This window comes from Oryx dammah, unplaced genomic scaffold (genome assembly GCF_014754425.2).
Source record: "Oryx dammah isolate SB20612 unplaced genomic scaffold, SCBI_Odam_1.1 HiC_scaffold_10, whole genome shotgun sequence".
Taxonomy (NCBI): domain Eukaryota; kingdom Metazoa; phylum Chordata; class Mammalia; order Artiodactyla; family Bovidae; genus Oryx; species Oryx dammah.
This window is the reverse complement of record NW_024070194.1, coordinates 49,483,942-49,507,753: the sequence shown is the minus strand read 5'-3', so window position 1 is coordinate 49,507,753 and position 23,812 is coordinate 49,483,942. Positions and strand designations below refer to the sequence as shown.

The window sequence follows — 23,812 nt, the reverse complement described above, 5'->3', positions numbered from 1 at the left end:
GAACAGACTGTTCGTTGTCCAGGTGAGGGGGGTGGGAGAGGGATGGATTGGGAGCTTGAGATTAGAAGATGAAAATGGGTATAAATGGATAAAACACAAGGTCCTACTGTATAGCATGGGGAACTCATATTCAATATCCTGTGATAAACCATAATGGAAGGGAATATAAAAAGGAATATACATGTGTAACTGAGTCACTATGCTACATAGCAGTAACTAACATAGTATTGTAAATCAACCATGCTTCAGTAATTTTTTTTTAAATGACAAAACCCTTTAAAACAAAATGAACATTACCAATGTGGTCTATTACTAACCAGTTAAAAAGACAATGATGTTAAAAATAAATTAATTAAAAAAAAAAAGACAATGATGGACACCATAATGAATCAGGCAAAAATGGATATAATTTAGAAACAAAATGAAATGAACATTATCTCTACAATAGTTTGATACATTATGCATGCAGTCAAGACAGAAAATACAGAAAATTTAAAATATTAGTTATTTGGTGGTTTTCTGATGGTTATTAAAATTATTTATAAAAGCAATAACTTTAACAAAAGCTGTATTAGTAAGTTTAGTATCTACACGTTATGCTTTTTGAAGCTTGTAAGCTTATAAAACATAAATTAAGAATCCTAAAGAGTATATATTATGTACTATCTTCATAACTCTTCTGTAAATCTAAATTATTTTTAAAAAGCTTAAAGAACAAGAAGATTCTTCATATTCTACTAAATGACCAACACTTTTAAAGACAAAAAGAGTCTTTAAAAGAAATCCATGTTGTAGCACACTCAACGATCATATATAATTTCAAATAATATTTTTTCAGTATTCTATACTTATAAAATTTCATAAGTAAATGGTCAAAACCAAGGATTTGTTCAAAGGAGCAAGTTTTGTATGCAATAATTATATCACTATATACAGTCATATTTCTAGGTCCATGTTGTTTACTGAAATGTTTGAGTGTTTATTAAATGATCCAAGGGCCCTCACAAACTCTGAACTACTTCTAATGTGGGGGCTACTGTTAAAAAGATTGGTAACATCTGTTGGCTCACAGAAAAAGCAAGAGAATTTAAAAAAATAAATCTACTTCTGCTTCATTGACTACACTAAAGCCTTTGACTGTGTGGATCACAACAACCTGTGGGAAATTCTTAAAGATATGGGAATACCATCCTCCTTACCTGCCTCCTAAGAAACCTATATGCAGGTCAAGAAGCAATAGTTAGAACCAGACATAGAACAATGGACTGGTTCAAAACTGGGAAAGGAATACGTCAAGGTTGTATATTGTCACCCTGCTTATTTAACTTATATGCAGAGTACATCATGGTGAAATGCTAGGCTGGATGAATCACAAGCTGGAATCAAGATTGCTGGGAGAGATATCAACAACCTCAGATATGCAGATGATACCAGCTTATTGGCAGAAAGCGAAGAGGAACTAAAGAGCCCCTTGATGAGAGTGAAAGAAGAGAGTGAAAGAAGAGAGTGAAAAAGCTGGCTTAAAACTCAACCTTCAAAAAACTAAGATCATGGCATTCAATCCCATAACCTCGTGGCAAATAGATGGGAAAACATGGAAACAGTGACAGATTTTATTTTCTTGGGCTCCAAAACCACTGTGGATGGTGACTGCAGCCACAAAATTAAAAGATGCTTGTTCCTTGGAAGAAAAGCTATGACAAACCTAAGAAAAGTTATGACAAAAGTTGTGACAGTGTATGAAAAGCAGAGATATCATTTTGCCAACAAAGGTCCATACAGTCAAAGCTATGGTTTTCCAGTAGTCACATACAGATGTGAGAGTTGGATCATAAAGAAGGCTGAGTGCCACAAAGAACAGATGCTTTTGAATTGTGGTGCTGGAGAAGACTCTTCAGAGTCCTCTGGAGAGCAAGGAGATCAAACAAGTCAATCCTAAAGGAAATCAACCTGAATATTCACTGAAAGGACTGATGCTGAAGCTCCACTACTTTGATCACCAAATTTGAAGAGACCACTCATTCAAAAAGACCATGATGCTGGGATAGACTGAGGGCAAGAGGAGAAGGGGGTGACAGAGGATGAGATGGTTAGATGGCATCACTGACTCAATGGGCGTGAGTTTAAACAAACTCAGGAGATAGTGAAGGACAGGGAAGCCTAGTATGCTGAAGTTCATGGGGTCACAAAGAGTCAGATACAACTTAGTAACTAAACAACAACTTTCAAAATTGCATTCATTTGTTCAGCAAATATTAACTGAGCATATAACACGAACCAGGCCTTGGGATTCTATGTGCTAAGGATACAGCAGTGAGCAAAGTGAACAAAATCCTTGCCTTTACATTCTATGTGGAAGAGGGAAGAAAAAAAAACAAAACCAGAAAAGTAAAATCTATGCGATGGTAGATGGGAATGGCGCTCACAAAGAAGTGGAGGAAGCAGAATGGGGCTGGAGTGGGGGAAATTTGCAATGTTAGACCGAGTAACTGAAGAAAGCCTGAGTTAACAGTTGAGTACAAACCCACAACTGACGAGGAAATGAGTGACACAGGTAATAGGGAAAGAGATCTGCAGGCAGAGAGAAGAGCCAGTGCAAATACTCTAAGGCAAGAATCTGCCTGCACGCTTCAAGAAGAGCCAAGAACCAGTATGAAGAGAGCAGAGTAAGAGTGCACAACAGAAGCCAAGGTCCAGGAAGAACAGAGATCAAGAGGAGGAGCCTAGGAGGAGATTTATCTGGTTTCAGATTTCATTCTGATTGAGATAAGAAGTCAACAGAGGGGTTTAAATCAAGGAAGTGACATATTCTGACTTAGATTTTACTTAACTACGCTACATGCTATGTTAAGAAGAGACCTATGTAAATCACAGGCAGAAACAGGAAGACCTATCATAGGCTTTTTCAATAACAGAGGCAAGATGCGAAGGGGGCCTGGATCAGAAATGCAACAGTGGAAATGGCGAATTGTGACTGGATTCTGGACATTTTTTAACAGTACAGACAGGAGACTATGGTGACAGAGATGTGGGGAAGGATCAGACGTGGATGAAAGAAGCTAGGAATCAAGGATGCAACAAGACTGAGCAAAGAGCCAAGCTGCTACCTACTGAGAAACGAAGACTCAGGAGGAAGTGGGCGTGGGGGAGACAGGGAGTCTGGTTTACTGCAGTACACTCTGAGAACAGAAAATGACTCCTGCTCATCAGCAAACAGATGGGCATCGAAAGCCATGGGGCTGGGCGAGGTCGTCAAGGGCTTAAGTGTGAACAGAAAAGAGGTCCAAATCCAAAACACTGGAGAATTTCCAGTTCAGAGGTTAGAGAGGAGAGAAGGAGCCAGCAAAGGAGATTGAAACAGAAGCCAGAGAGGTGAGGGAAACTAGCTGAGTGTAGCATCTGGAAGCCAGATAAAGGCAGCAGTCAGAGCTGCTGCGGGTCACGTGAGCTGAGGGCTGAAAAGCCCATCACTGGGGTCAGTAAGAAGGACAATTCTGGTGAGGTGGCAGGGGCAACACACACTGAAATCCTAACACACAGTCAACTCATTCAGAGAGATTAGCTGCAAATGAAAAGACCCTCGGCAGTAACTGAAGGGAAAATCAGAACAGGAAATTTTTTAAGGTGGGAGGAAAAAAAAAAAACCACAGCATTATCTGTATGTTGATGGAAAAGGGCTAGTAGTGAAGGAAAAATTAAACGATGCAGGAGATGGAAGTCAGGTGTTCTATTAAAAATATTTTATGTCAGGAGAGCAAGAGCTGTTTTATTAGTGTTTTTTTTTTGGATGGTCAGGTCCTTCAAAGCTCTGATAAAGTCAACAAGTCTTCCACCAGAATTGATACACATCTAAACCTCTGTTTTCATTTCAGAGAGGTCCAGATTCACTGAAGCTGATCCACAGCTCTCAGGGGAAGATCCCCTGAACTTAAAAAGCATAATCATTTTGTCCCTTTAGGTAATTTCATAGATAAAATCTAAATAGTTACCATATGATAGCAAGTAAAATCTGAACAATTAATTACTACTTGATGACAAGTAAAGTAAAATTATACTTACAGATAATCTAAAAATCACCTGGGCTGTTATATCTGCTGACTTATTGAGCAATTCAAATCCTCTTACCCATCAGCACCAAACTGGATTCTACCACACCTATCATTTCTTCTGATAACCCCATAATTTCTTTCCCCTGGATTCACTGCTTCAACACCATTCAATCAGTTAACCCCATAATAATTTGCATCAGCTCACTGTTTCTGTATGTTCTGAGTTTCCCAACTAGAACACTAGCAGTAAAGGCAGAAATACTTCTTGGCATCATCACCTTCAGCTACAACACTGTTACAAACACAACATTTATTTCATAAGTATATGCTGAACAACAGACTGGTTCCAAATAAGAAAAGGAGTACATCAAGGCTGTATATTGTCACCCTGCTTATTTAACTTCTATGCAGAGTACATCATGAGAAACGCTGGGCTGGAGGAAGCACAAGCTGGAATCAAGATTGCTGGGAGAAATACCAATAACCTCAGATATGCAGATGACACCACCCTTATGGCAGAAAGTGAAGAGGAACTAAAACGCCTCTTGATGAAAGTGAAAGAGGAGAGTGAAAAAGTTGGCTTAAATCTCAACATTCAGAAAACAAAGATCATGGTATCTGGTCCCATCACTTCATGGCAGATAGATGGGGAAACAGTGGCTGACTTTATTCTTCTGGGCTCCAAAATCACTGCAGATGGTGATTGCAGCCATGAAATTAAAAGATGCTTACTCCTTGGAAGGAAAGTTATGACCAACCTAGATAGCATATTCAAAAGCAGAGACATTACTTTGCCAACAAAGGTCCATCTAAGTCAAGGCTATGGTTTTTCCAGTGGTCATGTATGGATGTGAGAGTGGACTATAAAGAAAGCTGAGCACCAAAGAATTGACGCTTTTGAACTGTGGTGTTGGAGAAGACTCTTGAGAGTCCCTTGGATTGCAAGGATATCCAACCAGTCCATCCTAAAGGAGATCAGTCCTGGGTGTTCTTTGGAAGGAATGATGCTAAAGCTGAAGCTCCAGTACTTTGGCCACCTGATGTGAAGAGCTGACTCACTGGAAAAGACCCTGATGCTGGGGAAGACTGAGGGCAGGAGGAGAAGGGGACGACAGAGCATGAGATGGTTGGATGGCATCACCGACTCGATGGACGTGGGTTTGGGTGGACTCCGGGAGTTGATGATGGACAGGGAGGCCTGGCGTGCTGCGGTTCATGGGGTCACAAAGAGTTGGATGCGACTGAACTGAACTGAAACAAACTAGTTGACTTTTCAGTGGCTTCTGAAAATACAGGTCTGATTTAACTATGTCAACATCGATTATAGGCAAAAATTTTAAAAACAACCATGAAATGAGATGGAGTGTAAATTTTTAAAATAGTACCATCTCATATGCAACAAAGCCCAAAGCTGGGTAAAACTATTAACTGGAAATTGCGATCATGATTGCTTAGTTTTCTTTCTTTCACCAACACGATAAACTGCCTTTAGTTGAAATTTTGTGATCTAAGTGTCACACCGAATCTTGATTTGGGTGACAGGGGTAAGCGGACGTGTCAGGACTATACTGATTGCTGTTCTTTCTATAACACTTCCCAAGGGTGCACTCAGCCCTGGCAGCACTGTACAGCAGGCAAAGTTCCTTGCTCACAGTTCCTTCCCACCCTGTGGCATTCTACTGATCAGGTTTTATCATCCATGCTTTGACATCCAGTGTCCTGCCTGTGGCAGCTGCCACGACTTGTGCTCAGGTTATAGGTTTTACCTCATTCTCATCTTTCTTTCCTCTGCCCTTCCAAAATCTAATGAACAGTTGTCATGTTAAGATCTGCCAAGTAAATAATCATTTCACAGAAACAAACTCACTTTAAGGTGTGTGTATTGTGCTAATTAAAAAAAATTACAATGACAGAAACTCAATTTAAGCTCCAAAACAGACAGACAGCACATATAGCTCAATATCAAAAACAACCCAATCCAGAAATGGGCAAAAGAAGTAAACAGACAATTCTCCAAAGTACACATACAAATGGCCAAAAGGCACATGAAAAGAGGCCCAACATCACTAATTCCTAGAGAAATTCAATTTCAAAACTACATGAGGTATCTCCTCACATCAGTTAGAATGATCAACATCAGAAAGACTATAAAAAACAAATGCTGGAGAAGGTGTGGAGAAAAGGGATCTTTCCTACACTTTTGGTGGAAATGTAAATTGGGGAAGCCTTTATGGAGAACAGCATAGAGGTTCCTTAAAAAAGGAAAAATAGAGCTACCATATGATCCAGCAATCCCACTCAGATTTATATCTGAAGAAAACACTAATTTTATAAGATACATGCACTCCAGTGTCCACAGCAGCACTATTTACAAATGCCATGACATGGAAGCAACCTTAATGTCCATCAGCAGAGGAATGGTTAAAGATATGGTACATATATACAATGGAAGACTACTTAGCCATAAAAAGGAATGAAATAATGCCATTTGCAGCAACATGAACTTAGAGATTGTCATACTAAGTGAGATCAGTTAGAGAAAGACAAATATCACAGGCTATCATTCACATGTGGAATCTAAAATTTTTTAAACTATATAAATTAAGTTTTTATAAAACAGAAACAGACTCACAGATTTAGAAAACAAACTTATGGCTACTGAAGAGGAAACATGGTAGGAAGGGATAAATCAGGAGTTTTGGATTAGCATATGTACACTACTATATATAAAACAGATAATGAACAAGGACCTATTATATAAAATGGATTTCTGCTTAATATCTTGTAAAAATGCATAATGGAAGAAAATATTAACAAAAAGAATATATATGTATGTTTAACGGAATCACTTTGTATATACCTGAAAGTAACACAACATTGTAAATCAACCAGATTTCAATTTTGAAAAGTCCTAACACATACACAAAGTGTGAAGGCACTGCAATGCCTTTCATATCATGTATATATTAATAGGAAAGCGTAACTCTGCTTGCATATGAAATTGGTACTGTTTTAGGGGGAAGTTCTGTAAGATGCGACAAAATCACTCCTACAAACATTTAGAGATAGTATTTGATGAGATTTACAGGTGAAGAAACACAAGCTTTACAACATTCTCTATGCAGAAGAGCTCTTTGTTAGCACACTATTATCAGTGAACGTAAAACCATGCATCCATTCAACTGACAGGTACTTAGCTGTATAAAGCAGGCCTGGGCACAGTACCTCACACAGGTCAGAGAGTGAATTAATCATCCCCCTGTATCACTAAAACACAAACAACGATCCATTCCTCTCCAGTGTTAGGGCTTAATAAAGTGAACAACATTTCTGCCCAAATCAGAAACCACAGATACCCTTGGTGTCTCTGTATTCTTCGACTGCTCGTCTAACTAGACTTGATGCCCAATAAATTCTCACTCTTAAATCTCTAACACACCCAATTCTCTTCATCCTCACCATCACCACACTAGCGTAAACCTAAACTGACTGTGAAGCTAACAACCTCCCATCTTTCTATCCTTCATAGAGCAGATGTGTCAGTCTCAGAAAAGCGCAAATCTTGTGGTACATCCACATGATGGAGCTTTACAGAGCAGTGAGAATGACTGGCAACCATACTCAACTACATGGTGACTCTCATAATTATGATGCTGTGTCTGGCTTCTTTCTCTGAAATGAACCTGTACAGGATGCTCCTATTTCTGTAACCCTGAGAAGGCAGTGGCACCCCACTCCAGTGCTCTTGCCTGGAAAATCCCATGGACGGGGGAGCTTGGTAGGCTGCAGCCCATGGGATCGCTAGGAGTCAGATAGGACTGAGCGACTTCACTTTCACTTTTCACTTTCCTGCACTGGAGAAGGCAATGGCAACCCACTCCAGTTTTCTTGCCTGGAGAATCCCAGGGATGGGGGAGCCTGGTGGGCTGCTTCTATGGGGTCGCACAGAGTCGGCCACAACTGAAGCGACTTAGCAGCAGCAGCAGCAGCATGAAGAAGGTGGGCCAGAGGTCTTCTGAGGGGCAGGGGGAACACTGACAGGAAGGAAAGGTGAGAGGGGACTTCTGTTTCTTCACCCAGGAGATGGTCACGTACATGTATTCAGTTTGTGAAATTCATCAATCTATATACTTATGATATGCTCACTCTTCTGGATGTGTATGAGGCTTTAGTTAAAAGTTTAGAAAAAATAAAACATGCTGCTCGATGACCTCCCACCACCCTGAGCTGAAGCCCCAAAGCCAAATTTCTAACAATGACCTCAAATACATTTCACCACAAGGTCTCTGTAAGTCTTTGTCTTAAATGGTCACTCTTTCTCCCTTTACAGCTTTCATATATGCTTATTCCGCCTCTGCATTTTGTTGGACTAACTCCTAGCAATGCTCAGATTCAGTTAAAATTTCATTTTCCCCAGGAAGTCTTCCCTGATCTGAGACGAGGTTACCATCCGTCTTCCCTCTGCATGGCCCCACCACACAGCTGTATGAGACTGTCAATTCTCTGAGGGCAGGGGACGTGTTTTATTTACCTCTCTGTTCTCTCAGTTCTTTGTTTATTTGATAGCTGGCTGAATAAATTTATTTCCTATACAAGAACATGGCAGGTAGTTGCCGCAAAGTTTCAGTCTATGAACTGCAGTATAAACAGTGAAACTGCTAAAAGTTTTTGATACAGAACTTAAAGGAAGTAAGAGTTACATGCTAAATTATTTATACACAGCAAAGTAGGAAGTCATGTATGTGGTCACACAGACAAGTCACTTTTAATACAGCTATTAAATTTATTTGAAAATTCCATTTTAAATAATAATCTATGGTAATAAAATCCTAAAATTGATCATAAATAATTTTTTACTCATCTACATTCAAATGTTGGTTATTTTTAACCACTTGTGAAAACCAAGGCTCTACCAAGTCTCTGAGTGGACTGAGTAGGTCAATTGTTTCAGCTTCTTTGCATGCAAAAAGAATATTTAATATCTGTCTATCTCAACTTTAAAAAGCTATAAATATTTGCAAATGTTCCTAAGAAGAATTTAAGTTTTTCTATTTTAAACACAAAATAATTTGCTGAATAAAAAGTAAAACTATAACTCCTTATTTGTTATAATTACCCATGGCAAGTAATATAGGCAGCCTGTTGATTCACAAACTGTTCTTTCTGAAAAAACACTTAAAAGGTTACTGGCTATAAAGACAGAGAGCACAAGTGATAACCACCTTGAGTGCTAATACCCAAAAGAAAGAACAAAGCTGTCATCTTTTTGGGAAATCAATGCCATTTTCTATAATGAGCCTTAGGCTACAAATTTTAGAAAGTTTTAAGTGTAATGAGGTTTAAATAAAAAATACAGGTAATATCCTGAGTTGCCTTGCCTTTTTCTATTCCTTTTGGGAAATAATTGCTTTCTGAGTATCATTCCTCAAATTTCTTTGTATTCTAGTATTCATTAAAAGTCATTAAATCTAAAGTTAGGTAGACTTTACTGGCCAGAAGCAGTAAAAGCAAGGATAGAGATACTTCCTTTATTTTGAGAAAGATTAGTTTCCTTAATATAGAACTTGCTTATATAACATTTCTAAAGTACTACTATCATTTTTAGAATTTTTTTGTAGTTGATTTAAAAGCATCTTACAATAAAGAGAATAACCTTAAAATACTCTATCACTGAACCACAACTTGACGTGTACACCATCTAATCACAGAATTTAACCAGAGTTCAGAACCAGAAAAGGTCCCAATAATGCTCAGTGTAATGTTTATTAGGGCAATTAACTGCTTTTTAAAAATACTCTGAAAATAATTAAAAAAAAAAAACATTATTGCTTATTTTCTTGAGTCTTAACTCTTTTTGAAGGGAGGATTTGAATGATAATAGATAATTAATTTTTTTCTTTACTCCAGCTTCAAGAATCTATTGCACAGTCTCACAATTTATTGAGGAGTTATTTTCATGTGACAGCTGGTAGAGATTGCAGTCAAAGCGGGGAACATGAGAAACTATTAGCAAAGTAAATGTTCCCATTTAGGCTGGTATTTCTCAAGTCTAATTAATTCAAGTTAAAGCTTTTTCCTTCTGAAAATAAGTACAATGTTTCTTAGAATTAAACTTTAGTTTTTATGAAGTTTCAAATGAATGATGGTAAGTAACATATTTTTTGAACTTCAGTTTGTCAATAAAGAGATAACTTTAGTCCAGATCAGTGTTTATCAAATTTTTTGTTACAAAATCCTTCAAGAAGATGATGGAAAAAGTACAGACATTCTTCCCAGCAAAAAACACATACACAGAAAAATTGATTATAATTCCAGGGTATTCACAGACCCTCTGAAACTCATCCAAGTACCACTTGGTAAAAATGGAGCTAGGTTGTATTTAAAGTATTTTGTAGTTTTAAATGTTGGTTTCAGAAATAAGGTTAACGTCTTTAAACAAAAGAAAGTCAGGCCTGAGAATAAATGTGAAAACCCAAACACAATTCATTAATTTACTCATTGCTACTAAAGATATTAGCTTGGAAAGCCTGAACACCTTATTTATATATAGACACAGGTGCTAATTTGACAAAATAATTCATACTTAAGGCATTAGAAGTTAGGCAAAATAAGATTCTTATGTAAAGCCAGGATATTTCTAGACATGGTAATGTGTGACATTCACAGCTTTCAAATCACAATAAGTCGTCTCCTTCCAACCCTCCCCATTACCAGGTTCAACTCCTTGGAGTGAGGAAGAAAAATATTACATTTGCTGCATTTGAGGTCTTTCAAGTGACTGTTTTGAGGGAAAGGGAGTACTTAAGGATCCTTAAATTCATTTTAAAATAATTTTGGGGTCACTGCCCTCTCCAAAAAAAAAAAACAAAAAAAACTTACCTGTAATTCTTGTTCTCTGAAGGAAATGCAGTAATTATAAACATATCCACACTCTTGGGTTCACCCTCCTAAGCATGAGGGGACTTGGAATGCACCAAGGCTTACACCCAGCTGCTGCACTGCCGCACGCTGCCAGACGGCACTGGCTGCGGCTCTCCCTTCCTAACGGGAACGGAGCAGGGCTCAGCTAGTCATCCACCCTGGGAGGCAGGTGCTCCCCCACAAGAAGTGTGGGGTGGCATAACTACGGTCCTTAAAAAACACCAATTACCAGTGGTCCCTCCTCTACAGTTTAAGGGGGATGGAGACACTACTAGAGTTGCTGTTACATGCTTCAAGACTGGCATTACAACTGCAACATTAAAAATGTTAAAGCAAAGAATTCCCTAGTGATCCAGAGGTTAAGACAGAGCACTTCCACAACAGGAGGCGTGGGTTCAATCCCTGGCTGGGGAACTAAGACCCTGTGTGCCATGTGCCACAGTCAAAACATTTAAACCTAAATGAATAAACAATATGCAAAATAAATGTTAAAGTGTAAGAATGGAAAGCTGTTCCTCTGTAAAGAAGCCCTGAGGGGGAGTAAGTGATACAGGTGTAAGAACTGACTGCCTGTTCATCAGGGTGACGTCCCACGGTCAACTAGAGAGCAGAGCATCACAGGTACTTAAATATCGTATCTTGGCATTTAGCAACCTAGTATTTTGTGTTAATGCCTGCCAACTCGAGAGTCATGTGCAGAGTCAGCTGCAGTGTAGCCAACAGTAAGAAGGTAACTTGAAACAGCCAGGACCCTAAAAACTGCTGAGATTATCACCAAGGGTGGATGGTTTTTCATAAGGTCTGATACTCATAATATGTTGTTCAACTTCGACAAGCCCTCCTTTATGAACGCAAGTAACTAATCATTCAATTTATAAAACTTAATCAACCTTACAGCTTAATGTGATAATTAGATTTTAAATGTTCAACTATACAAAGACTGAGTCCCTGTCATATATAAACCCCTCTTCTCTTAGGAGAAGGTGATGGCACCCCACTCCAGTACTCTTGCCTGGAGAATCCCATGGACAGAGGAGCCTGGTAGGCTGCAGTCCATGGGGTCGCTAGGAGTCAGACACAACTGAGCAACTTCACTTTCACTTTCATGCACTGGAGAAGGAAATGGCAACCCACTCCAGTGTTCTTGCCTGGAGAATCCCAGGGACGGGGGAGCCTGGTGGGCTGCCGTCTATGGGGTCACACAGAGTCGGACACGACTGAAGTTGGACACGACTGAAGTGACTTAGCAGCAGCAGCAGTCTGTCTCTTAAACATCTTAGAGAATTAGGAAGAGGGGCTTCCCTGGCGGCTCAGTGGTAAAGAATCCGCCTGCCAGTGGAGGAGAATTAGGAAGAAATGGGCTACGTATAGTTCCTGGTTTGCATACTGATTTTCGGCGGGTTATAAAACTTATCCACAGAGGACAAGATTCTCTATCCTCTGGTCCTACAGACTGGTGTCTTCCACTCAAACCAGGGTAGGACTGCCAGTTAGAAACCAGGATTCACAGTTACATGTGCATTTCAGAAAAATACTTTTTTCTTAGTATATCCCAAACATAGCATGGGACATAATTACACTAATTTATTTGTTATTTATCTCAAATTCAAATTAAGCTGGGCATCCTGAATTGTTTTTTGTCTTCTGCTAACTCTGCACACTCTAACCCAGGGGGAGCTCACAGGGTTACGCAGGATGGTGCTAGAGTGGGCCTTCCACTCTCAATCCAGATCTACACCAACACAGTGGTCACAAGCAACGTGTGGCTATGAAGCACTCAAACTGAGGCCAATTCAATATCAAACATTCTATAAATGTAAAATTCACACCAGATTTTGAATGCTTAGTGTGAAAAAGGTAAAAATCTCGTAACTTTTGTACTAATTGCATGTTGAAATAATATTTTAGATATATTAAATATAATAAAAAGTAATTTTGCCCACTTCTTTTACCTTTTTTATGTGGCGACCAAAAAACTCTTAAAATTACACATGTAGCTTGTATTTATGACTTGCATTATATTTTTACTGGACAGCGCTGGTCTACATGCCTCGAAGAAGAGGACTGGTCTAGAATTTCCTTGCTGTTCTTTCTCTAAAACATCAATATTAGTAAACAAAGGGCTGCCTCTCACTTCTGTCTAGATATGAGAGTAGGCAGGGGACATTACCATACCAAAGAAATGAAATTCTAGCGAAGACTGCTTTCCATACGTTAAAAACAAAAACAAAACACAGCATCCAAATATAACTGAGAGACAATTCAGAAACCTGTTATTTGATAAGGTCTTATGTACAAAAGAAGTAAACTCTAGTAGATGCACGTTGTGTATGATTAAGTTGTGCAGGCGGATATAAAAATAAACTCTCCCAGACCATATTCCAGTGGAAGAACCTCTCAGTACTACCACGTCGGGTGCCCGCTCCTATAAATTATCAAAATCATAGAACAATAGTGTTTTGTTCTCTAATACAAATTGGGGTGACATAAGCTATTAAGAATTATTGGGAAGACTGTACTTATGATGCTGTAGATACAGAAGGGCTAGACTCAAAGGTCCTCATTTTTTACATTCATGCTACATGACTTGACCTTATGCAGGTCAAGAAGCAACAGTCAGGACTGAACATGGAAAAACAGACCAGTTTAAAATTGGGAAAGGAGTATGATAGGCTGTATATTGTCATTTTACTTATTTAATAATATGCAGAGTCTATCATGCTAAATGCAGGGCTGGATGAACCACAGGCTGGAATCAAGATTACTGGGAGAAATATCAACAACCTCAGATATGCAGATGATACCACACTAATGGCAGAAAGTGAAGAGGAACTAAAGAGCTTCTTGATGAGGGTGAAAAAGGAGAATGAAAAAGCTGCCTTAAAACTCAACATTCAAGAAACTAAGATCATAGCATATGGTCCCATCATGGCAAACAGAATGGGAAAAAGTAGAAACAGTGACAGATTTTATTTTCTTGGGCTCCAAAATCACTGCAGACAGTGACTACAGCCATGAAATTAAAAGATGCTTGCTCCTTAGAAGGAAAGCTATGACAAACTTAGAGAGAGTATTAAAAAGCAGAGACATTACTTTGCCGACAAAGGTCAATATAGTCAAAGCTAGGGTTTTTCCAGTAGTCATGTACAGATGTGGGAGAGTTGGACCATAAAGAAGGCTGAGTGCCAAAGAATTGCTGCTTTTGAATTGTGGCCCTGGTGAAGACTTTTGAGAGTTCTTTGGACTGCAAGGAGATCAAATCAGTCAATCCTAAAGGAAATCAACCCTGAATATTCATTAGAAGGACTAATGCTGAAGTTCCTATACTTTGGCCACCTGATGCAAAGAGCAGACTCATTGGAAAAGACTGACGCTGGGGAGAGTTAAAGGCAAAAGGAGAAGCAGGTGGCAGAGGATGAGATGGTTGGATGGCATCACCAACTCAATGGACATGAATTTGAGCAAACTCTGGGAGACAGTGAAGGAAAGTGGAGCCTGGCATGCTGCAGTCCATGGGTCACAAGGAGTTGGACACAACTTAGCAACTGAAAAATAAACAATGGATGTGAAATTAGAGCACTGGTTCTAGAACTACAAAATAAATTTTTCTTTTTTAAAAGTATATTGTATTTTAAAAAGTATGTTGTCAATACTGTAAGAAGACAAAGCTTGTTTCAAAAATGACAGGGGCTGGGGGAGGAGGCTTTTTTAGAATAAAAAAAATTCAGTTATATAAAAGCTAAAGCTTAGGTAAGAAGTAATACCTGATTATTTTTATATACTCCACCTCACATTTTCATTTGGTTTGATTTTCAATTCGAATTTTTTTCTCAACTGGCCTAAAGAATTAATAAACCTGTCTATTCTGTTCCATGCTGTTATAAAAGTTAAAAATTATTTAACATGTTCTTCCAAATTGAAAGTCAAAAGAAAATTATATAGAGATTATTTCCAAATTCTTAGTAACCTCTATTTTTCACTCATGTAACCTATATCATCTCCAAAGTAGATTTAGATCTTTTAAAGGTGCCTGCAGTTGTAATAAGCAAGACTGGTTCTAACCCAACTATATACACACACAAAAATTGATTCTCAAGGTTTTTTCATAAAAGGCCTAAGTCGTATTTTTACTCATTCTAACAGCAAACACAAAGTGTACTTTCCCTTCTTAATATCATTTTATTACACAGATATAGGAAGAACATTTGCTTTGAAAAGACAATAGAATTATCATAAACCAAAGACAGGGCTAACCAGACAAAAATCAGCAGTTTTCTCCTAAATTTGATAGTTCATAAAAAGTTCAAATCTTTTAGAACTAAAGTTTCCAAGATCATTTTAAGAGCTTTAAAAAAGATGAACAAAATTAGATATAGATATTTAATTTCTTCATCAGCACCAAGTACTCACTGTTAATACCAATGTCCTGATGATTACAATCTGAAATGTTCTGTAGACATTAGGTCTCCGATCGCCTGTTACCATCTGACATGAATTTTATGACCACATACCTATTAAAGAGTAAGAAGACATTTGCTTTCACACTTTTTGAAGCTTAGCAGAGATTTTTAAAAAAAATGGTTTGAGGGACTTTCTCTGAAGTAAAGGTAAGCTTCAAGAAGACCGTGAAAAGCAAATCTTCAAAGCTGGTTCCATCAATTTAAGCAGACTGCTTAAATGCTGTCACTGTGTCAAAATTCTTGAATGCAAATCTTAATACATCCAAGAAGAGTTTTGGATGAAGGATCAACGACGGTAGTTATTAAGCTGATTTAAATGCAGACTGAAGTGGAAGACAAGTTTTACTGTTAAGTGGAATTTCTGGAAAACAAAACAAAAAGTGCCCTGCATCTCTAGGACGTGTGCACTTCAACAAGGAGAAACATCCCTGCTTGACAGTGTGTGTGGTGCCCTGCCCACACGTGCGGCCTCCGCCTCTCTTCTGTGAGAGAGGGAGGGGTGTCTCCAGGCCTCCACGGAGCAGTCCGAAGCCAGTCCTGCAGGAGCCTCAGCCCTGAGCGCACTCCCTGCTCGGTGCTTACCTTTAGAGAGCAAGGAGGATGACACATAGTGACCAGGGCTCACAGCCCACACCTCCAAGAGCACTGAAAAGACCTGCAGAGCCTTCCCGGCGCAGGAGGGGCCTCTTTTTAATCTTCTGCTGGAGGAAGTTAAGATTTTCCTGAAGAGAAGAGAAGAGTCAAATATTACACTGAGATCTTGCCATGTGATTCAAGTTTATCTAGAATACAAATGGTAGGCGCTGAAGAAATAAATTAGATAAAATCAGGGATTTCCAAAAGCCATATTCTCTTCTTTCACAAAAAGTATTTTCCCTGAAGAATATGACTTCTCTTTAAACCCTAAACCTTAAGTGACTAGCTCAACTTCTTCCTCTGCAGAAAAATGAGAAAAATACAGAAAAACTCTAGGTTGTCAAATGATCACAGTCATAAATGCCATTAAAATACTTAGGAGAGCTAAATTCACTGAGAAGCAATGAGTTAAAAAGATCAAATAGAAATTTTGTCCTGCCTCTGTCTCTCTTTGATGACATGCATTTCCTGACAATTAACAGAGAAGTGGCCTCTGAGTTAAATGCCACATAATCACACGTGGAGCAAATCCACTAAATGTGGGCTCCTGGAGGAAAAGGATCTGGGGTGCTTTTACCTCTTTATACTGATTACCTATACAGTCTAAAATAGCTCCAGGCACATAGTAAGTACTAAAAATAAAATTGGTAAGTAGAAAGAATATTAACCAATTAGCCAATATTCTCAAGGTTGAAAGTTACGCAAATGAAACAATTAGAAGCCTACAAGTGTTCTAAGGAGTTTGAAACTGTATTATTTGAAAACAATATTAACAATACCAACATTCCTAAACACATATTAAATAACTTAAGAATATAATGTTTTAAAAATGTTGTATCTTAAAATATGAGGAAATGTTATAAATATATTATTTCAAGTCAAATTCCTAAAAAGGGGTGGAAATCACACATTGTACAATTCACAGTACATTATGCAGGATCAATTGTAAGAATATTAATATAAGTGAAAGGAAACATGCCTTTTTAATACTTTAGTATTAATTATTTTTCATCTTTTGAAGAGGTCTACATAAACCAAGTGATAATAGAGTTATCTATCAATGTATGCATAACTATGCTTATATTGGAGAAGGAAATGGCAATCCACTCCAGGACTATTGCCTGGAAAATCCCATGGACAGAGGAGCCTGGTAGGCTACAGTCCATGGGGTCGCAAAGAGGCAGACACAACTGAGCGACTTCACTTCACTTCATGCTTAAGTAAATCATTAGCATAATTTTAAAATGAAATCAGAAGATGCCATTCTATCAGTATGATTTTCATACATAGTTCGAGTAAATGTTTATGTTTTATTTAATCTCAAAAAACACAAAATTTAAACAGAAAATGCTGAGTATTATTCATTTATTTGCTTTCCTGTCACTTACAGACTATTACTAAGAACACAGATTGATTTCCTTCAAGTAGTTTTACAACTCTTCCCAAATTTGATAAATTAGGGAGAAAAAGAAAAAATGCTGAAATCAGTAACAGATACAACAATCATATTGATAAAGAACTAAATACGTATGTGTTGTATATGTTTTTTAATTAAAATGCAAGGCTTGTATACCCATGGCTGATTCAGGTTGATGTATGACAGAAATCCATACCATATTGTAAAGCAACTACCCTCCACTCAAAAAAAAAAAAAGGCAAGGCTACTAGAAGAACAAACTATTACAAAATATGTGATTTCATTTGACCCCAAATTCTACATCTGTAGAACTGGCCCTCCAAATACACTGGACGGTGCCCATAGGGCCTTTCACCTCAGGGCACAGGCAACTGTTAAACACACAGCCAAACCACAATAAGAAAACAGGCAGTAAATCTAGGACTGATGATTACCAGTAAAAGAATGTTTTAGCTGACAGATCATGCCTTGATTATAGTAGTAAAGAGCTTTCCCTATTTCACAAAGAATTCAATTTAATATCTTTTATCAGGGCATCAGGATTAAATGTGAAAAAAGGAAGAAATTTTAAAACAAAACTTTAGAAATTCACTGAATTTAGAACAATATTTCTTATCTGGACATGTTGTGAAACCTTTGAAACTAATTTTGGGGAGAGGAGTGAACACAGTTACAAAGAACTAATAAGCTTAAAGGGGGTAAAGGAAAACATAAAGTTGGAAATTCTGCTGAAAGAAAAAGATTCCACTACTTGGTTGAATCCCAGGCCCAGGAGGGTCAAGAGAGGACATAAGTTCCCCAGATAGAGGCCCTGACTGGGAGCTTCTTTAAAATCCTGGTTCCCATTAGAGGGTGATGGATCCTTTGCCACATCTCCAAAGACAGGAGGAATGACGTTGAAGTTTACCACATTTGGAAATTTAGTGTTCAGCATTTAATTTCACTTGCAAGTATACATTATTAAGGTACAGTACAAGTGACTTAGTTTCTTACACAACTGTCATAAGCAATCTGCTTTCTCTTTTTCATCCTGACTAATGTTTCCCATAGCTCATAGCTATTACTCAGCTCAGACCACAGCGGGATTCTCCAGGCAGCTTCCTCAGTGAGGTAAGACAGGTGATGTGCTCAGATGACACAGAAGAACCACATGGCTATAAAAGGTTCTAGGCAAGTACTGAGGTTGAGAGGAAGCAGGCCGTCAGGGACAGCAGACCCATCACCAGTCCACTGCCTGTACTCTATGGGATGCTGATCTGGGTTACAAAAGTAGCATCTTCTGATACTATTCTTTATACTCTTTTACTGACTCACATTTCCAGTTCTAACTCACTTGTGCCCTTCAAAATTGATTGATCAGTTATTAAGGACTTGTTCCTGTATATTCCTCCCATCGGTTCTCTCCACAGCACTTACAACAGAATGTTTTGCAATAGTTGATTTCTGTATCTGCTCTGTCCAAATGTAAGCATTAGCCACACAGAGTTACTGAGTACCCAAAATGTACTAGTGTGACTGAGGTACTAAAGATTTAATTTTTACTTAATGTAAATTAATTTGTATTTAAACTGCCACATAGGGCTGGTAACTACCATACTGAACAGCACAAGTGTGGAGTGCTGCCATTATTTTCACTTGATTTTCTAATTAGCATTTAAAAAAATCACCCATTTCCTTCAAATCTAACGTAGATATTTTAACTGTGGATACCACTTTACATAGGTACATACACGTATATACACACTTGTAACCATAACTTACACCTAACATTTCTCCACAAACTGTGGCCACATGAGTATCTAAATTTAAATGCTGTTAAATAAAATTAAAAATTCAGTTCCTAAGGTGCATCAGCCATATTTCACATGCTCAGTAGGCCATGTGTGTGGCTAGTGGCTATGATATTAGTGTAAATCATAGGATATTTTCATCAAAGCAAAAAGTTCTCTTGGACAGTTGTTCTAGAGTCTTCAAAACTTATTAAAGACAATATTTTACAGTGATGTTCTATAATTAGTCTCTACATTTATGCTTTATAATTAGCATAATATTTATTTCCTAAATCCCAAGTGAAATATTTAAACATTACTGTGATTCTGAGTATACATGCCTGAATCACTCCCCAAGAATTTGGCGTTACTGCTTTTCTTGCAAGATTAGATTTAAGAAAATTTACCCCTTTTAATACAATGAAAAATCTGTATTTCCAAGTCATAATTTGTAGTTTTTTGGTAAGTACACAGGTAAATATTCCCCCTCATATTACTCTTATTTCTTTATTCTCATAATTGTCATACTTTTTCTCATTCATGTTAGGATCTTAAAGTCTAAATTTGCATATTCTGCAATAATATGAGACTGTCATATCTGTTATCACTTCCTCTGTAACTTCTGTTTTAGATATTTTCCACAATTTTCAGTGGTCCTTTTAATTTTAATATTTTGATCTGCCAAACATTTTTAATATTCAGGGGTATACTTTACCTTGGTGAGTTCTACTAATGCTTCATATATGAGTTGTAAAAGCATTTCCCATGCTACTTAAAAAAAAAAATTTCTCTGGTTGTATAAAGTATGGATGAATGCCTTTTCTTGTCTTATCCCTTTTGCAGTTACACCACTACCTACTACTACTGAATGAATATCCTTTAAGTGGCCTCTCCTATAATGAAAATTAGTTAAGTTGTTGTAAGTACATGGGACTAAATTTGGATTCCTTATAACATTCCTGTAATCCCTGTTTTACAAGACAGAAAAAATACTTTTCAGACTCCCTCTAACAAAGGCAATTGGATAGTTTAGTAAAGAGTAACAGCGGGGCAAGGATGTGGGTAGTAATGTTTTGCCGAAAGATTAAGATAAAACTTGCTGAGTCTCTAAACTCACTGAATGCTACATTTTAAAAAAAACTAGTAGAAGGGGGTGATTTTCCATCTGTATTGACACTGGCAAAGAAATCACAGTGGCCGCAGAGGGTAGAAAGCTGAGGTCGTGAGGGACAAGGATTTGCAGAGGTCACAGGATGAAGAGCATTTCTCTCAACTCTCACTGACCAAGAAGTCAGGGGCTCAAGGAAAACTTCTGTCCAAATTTGCAAGCGGCAGAGAATTCTCTTCTACTATCTGAGTTACACGTCTGTTCCGGCATCATTACCACTGATGTTTTAAACGTTTCCCAGTATGTAGTAGAATGAGACTTACCCTCACTGTTGAATCACTATCAAATAAAGTAAGTCACTAGAAAATCTGAAAGTTAGAAGTAAACTGAGAAATCTATTAATTGCTTATAGTGAAATAATTTGCCAACAATTCTCAAGATTAAGAAATAGTTTCTCTTCATTTATTTAAATCTTAAGATGCTTTCAAATGTTTTAAGTTTCTTTCGAAAGGTCTAACATCTTTCTCAAATTTATTGGTAAGTATTATGCTTTGTTTGTTACAGTTCTGAGTAGGGTCTTCTTCCAGTGTTTTTTCAGTTGGTATAAAGATACAGTATATCCAGAACTTTATTTTTCCTGTTTATAAAAATGGCTTTAAAGCTGATTGCCATAGGTTTTCTTAATCAGTCATGTCATCTAAAAGTGAAATATTTTTCTTATTTTGTTAACAGTATTAAATGGAGTTACTGGTGGTTGTTAAATAAATTAATAATAAAAATAACAGTTTTGCCCCTGAATTTAAGTGTACAAATTTGGCAATATTAGATCATCCCTTATATGCTACCCACCTATATAGTACTACTCTGCCCTGTGATACTGTTTGGCTTGCTGAAGTTCAACTAATCACTCATGACTCAGCAAAGAGAAACATATTTGGCCAAGCAGAACTTGGAAGAAAAGGGTCCCAGTTCCTAAATAATCAATACTGTACATGCTAACTATATAAAGTTGTCCTAATACTGACACTGTTCATAAAAATCAAGGAAGAAGTATCTTTACTCTATAAAAATCCTGTAATTACATGGTCACTTCAGTGCTATGTGATCTTCATACCTAAAGTTACTCTTGGATAGTAAACTAGATATTTAAGATTGGGAACTCATGGCAGATTCATGTCAATGTATGGCAAAACCAATACAGTATTGTAAAGTAAAATAAAAAATAAATAAATAAAAAGAGATGATATTAAGAGCACTGGGTTTATTTCTAGGATGAACTATTTCAGAGAAATCAAAAGTCACAGTTTACAAGGGAAAATTCTTCTTAGAAGAATTTCTAGTAATAAATGTGGATGGTGTTACAGATTAAAATATTTGTTATCCTGCAAACCCTAATGATAGAATTTATTCAGAAACAATTGGCAACGGGTTAAACCACAAGAGGAAAGGGGGAAAGGCTCCATGGAGAGACTGGGCTGTTGGCACTGACCAATTCTAGCACTGCAAAGAGTGTGCCAAGCAGACACCACATGCTCCGTGACGTGGTTCAGCATAAAGGCACAGCTTCATGTACGAGGTATTCCTGTCCACCCCACCTAAACCCTAAAATCAAAGCTTGACCTGGATCTAACCAGGTCTTTTGAGCTAACTTCTAATTTGCAGGAAATGTAGATGTCAATGTAATATATTAACTGGGAAGCCACCAGAAATATCCAGAATAGGGGCTATTCTATGGGACAACTTCCCCAGCTCCTTTAATGAGTCAAGAACAGGAAGGAAAGAGAGATGAAGAGAGGAAGGGAAGGAGGAAGGGAGAGGCAAGGGGGAAGGGAAGTAGGTATTGAGGAAGAAAAGACTTCAACTATGCAGCCGTCCTAACAACCTAACACGACAAGGATTTTGTGTGGCTTCAGAACAAACAGCCCAAATATCATATGAGTTTTGAATCAAAAGCATAGGGGACTGAATAGGGAGATAGCATCAGCTGATACAAGTAAGTTTTGTTAATTTTGTTTGATGTGTTAGAGGTATTGTAGTTATATTAAAAAGTCTTTATTTCCCTCCTGTATAGCACAGGAACTATATTCAATATCTGCTGGAAGAGAACATGAAAACGAGAGTGCGTGTGTGTGTTGCAAGAGAATATGAAAAAGAGTGTGTGTGTGTGTGTGTGTGTATTTATAGGGGTAACTGAATCACTTTGCTATATGACAGAAACTACCACAACATTGTAAGTCAACTATACTCCAATAAAATAAACTTTTAAAAAGTCCTTTTTTTAAATAAAAGAGTTGACTATTGAAGAAGGTAGGAGTAAAAAAGACTTGACGTCTGGGATCTTCTTCAAAATAGTTGAGAAAACAGGAGGAGGCAGATGAAGCAACTGTGGCAAAAATTTCTAGTTGTTAAATCTGGACCATAGATATAGGGGGTTTATTACACTTGTCTCTTTTCCTTTGCACGTTTGAAATTTTTCATAATTACAGAAACCCAGGCCCCCAGAATATCACCTATTAAGCCAAATACAGTCCAAGTAAAAATAGAACTATTATCTACTGTCTTGCCACACATCGAACATGCTCACCCTGTACAAAGCAAGGGTGCAAAAGATAGCACAGACTGCCCTGTGGTTGGCATGGATATACCAACATTGTAAGACAGTCATTTAAAAATTAAATTTGACTTGCATATATTGTTACTGCGTATATGTGTATATGCAAGGAAAAATTGTAAATTCTAGTCCAATGATACTTTAGGTAACAAAATATCAGAGAAACAGAAAAATCTGTACCCCTAACAAACAAATATGACATATTATGGTTTGTCAGGTACACTGAACCAATGCAAAGGAAAGTACTTTGATATTATACCTCTTTCCTATCTCAATGGGCTTCCCTGGTGGCTCAGAGGTTAAAGCGTCTGCCCACAATGCAGGAGACCCAGGTTCGATCCCTGGGTCGGGAAGATCCCCTGGAGAAGGAAATGGCAACCCACTCCAGTATTCTTGCCTGGGAAATCCCATGGACGCAGGAGCCTGGTGGCCTACGGTCCACGGGGTCACAAAGAGTCGGACACGACTAAGTGACTTCACTTTCATATCTCAATAAACTCATGCTGCCTTCTGATTTTAATGGTATGTATTACACTTGGGTTTGCATTTTCAAAACTATTCCCAATTCAAATGACCCTGCCTTTAACCAACCGATATTCTTTTCTCTGGATGAGGTTGACTGGTCTCAGCTAAGTGATAGGAGGTTGCGTGTTACAGCCTCACTGTGCAAAATATAAAACAGCATAATATTTTATTCACAGCAGGTACTCAAGTATTCAAGTGAAAGATTTTAACACCCACACAGGTATTTGGATTTATATGTTCCTCAAACATTTAAATGAATCTCTAAGGTAAAGTATGTGGCAGAGATACCCTGAAACGTGCCCCTCATATGCTCCAC

At 37.8% G+C, this 23,812-nt stretch overlaps 1 protein-coding gene across 6 annotated transcripts in view; it reads right to left on the bottom strand.

Moving 5' to 3' along the window:
• ZEB1 (zinc finger E-box binding homeobox 1) overlaps positions 1 to 23,812 on the bottom strand; it is a 198,817-nt gene that overhangs the window by 117,848 nt on the left and 57,157 nt on the right. For 2 of the 6 annotated variants that reach the window (XM_040248045.1, XM_040248044.1), the window contains exon 3: positions 16,013 to 16,152. The exons of the other annotated variants lie outside the window; for them this stretch is intronic. The gene's annotated coding sequence lies outside the window, so the exon portion shown is untranslated. The remainder of the gene's footprint in view (positions 1 to 16,012; positions 16,153 to 23,812) is intronic. 6 annotated transcript variants of the gene reach the window in all.